Here is a 2114-nt window from a genome sequence, read left to right as displayed (position 1 = left end):
ATTAAATCTCACTTTCATCGACCGCGAATATTTAAATACCCCTCGCGACTCATGTGTCCCATTATAGAATAACCAATCAAAAATAACTATCTTATTCCAACGACCAATCACGAGTCGTGATCAGAATTTTAAATTTGAGTCTTAACATTTTTATTCACGGGTAACAAACAAAAGCGAACAACGCTACACAAAAGAAGATTGTTTTTTTACCTGGCTTTTGATACTAGTTTATTATTTCAAGTACTATTACCATATGGTAATTATTCTAATGAAATCTATAAACGATCAACTTCACACGAGCGGGTTTAGAACGGCTATATCGTAACAATAGGCTACGAGAATCCGTCATAATAAGTGCAAGATTTTCACACTTGCTTTATTCAATTGATTACCAAGAGTTCTTCGAATATTTTAAAGTTTATCCAATAATATCATTTCCCTCTTCACAAGTATTTCCTTTATCTTTGCGACTTGAGAGCAAAATAAATATACATAAAGCTCTTGCCGTTTTTATTGTTGAGGGAGCTGTATATTGGAGTAGTTCATAATATACAAGTATTTTTTAGCTTTTTTTATTGCGACTAAGAACTAACTTCCAAAATGTCAGTACAAGTTACAACCCAAACTTCTTATTCACTTGTTATATATTCAACATGACTCAAGCAGTTCCAACATCAACTTGTAACCGCTATGTAGCCATTACGAGTATTTTTTATATTTTTTGGTATTTCTGGATAAAGCTAGGCTAATCTAGCCGAGTACCCTTGCTCGCACGGTTGTACTCAGTGCACATGGTATTTTTTCGTTTCATCTCAGATGCCCACTACACATAAACAGATATTTTTAATGTTATTGAACGACAGTCTGTGCTTCGCTTCCAGGATCGATTTTTTCCGGGTTCCTTTCATTCAGCTCTCTTAGTTACTTTGCAAGGAAACGTAAAATATTCGTATAAATAAATTGATTTTTGATAAATGACGTCACCTCAAGGCGACTAATGTAATAGATGACGAAATCTAAATAAAATCGTTATTAGGCTGCTTTGGTGCGCTTTCAATTCTTGTGCGCGTCGGCATCCTGTCTTCTTCTGTCTGTTAGAGTAGGCATTTCAATCTACTCAGTCAGAAAGGGGGGACATCAAATATTTCATACTGCATAAAAAGAAGGGACAAGAATTCAACAAATTTCAAGGGAATGGCCAGCAGAAGAAAGGGAAGTCTAAAGATTTTACATTACTGTTTATAGGGATTCCTCCGGCCTACCCCCTCCCCCTCCTAAAAATGAATGCTAGCTCTTTTATTGATTTTTTTTACTGATCTTGGTAGCAATTGATAAGAGGGAAGAGATAGTTATAGAGGAAGAAAAAACTACAACAACAACACTAAATATCCAAAAATAATAGTAAGAGTGAAAGAAATAGCAGTCTTTTTCTCACGAAAGAAGTTCCCTATAAAACTGAGTTGGATGGAAATTTCTTAAAAGCAATTGCCAAGCTACACAGTTTTGTAGTTTGAAGACTAAATAATACGGAAAAGCGCTTAAACATTACATGATGAAAAGGACAAAATGTACGATTTAAGAGGTATTTATTTATTCTGATATCATGTCTACTGATATTTTCTTTGGTTGGATTCCAAAATATCTAGTAAGTTAAATAATTTCATGATACGAGGTCCGAAACCTTTCAAATGTAAATCTTATACGCATTAAATATCAAGATTCTTTACGGAAACTAGTTTCGTCTTCATCGACCTTTTCAATCGTTTAAGATATATATATATATTTGTCTTTTGGTGCGAAAATTTTGTATTTTTTGTCCTGACTTATGTATAATGAGATTCGACGAAAAAATAAACTATTCAAAATTTTAAAAATACAAGTTTGTCTTTAAAGTCATGGGATCTTTTTCTTTAAAAAAGTGGGAAAAAGCAATGTTTTACAAACGTTCCCTCGAGCGTTTCTGAGCCTCAGCTTTCACGTGATCAAAGTGGCATTTAGTACAGAGTATTTTTCGTTTTCTCACAGTGATCAATTTTGCTTCATCATGGCGGCCAACACATACGTCATTGCTCGGCAAATATTAGATTTTCGTTATCTTTAATATTTGTATAATT

The sequence above is a fragment of the Actinia tenebrosa genome, unplaced genomic scaffold (genome assembly GCF_029948245.1).
Source record: "Actinia tenebrosa isolate PJP-AT-01 unplaced genomic scaffold, QUT_ActTen_1.0 PGA_scaffold1__47_contigs__length_23844297, whole genome shotgun sequence".
NCBI classification, from domain to species: Eukaryota; Metazoa; Cnidaria; class Anthozoa; order Actiniaria; family Actiniidae; genus Actinia; species Actinia tenebrosa.
Note: the sequence above shows the minus strand (reverse complement) of the source record.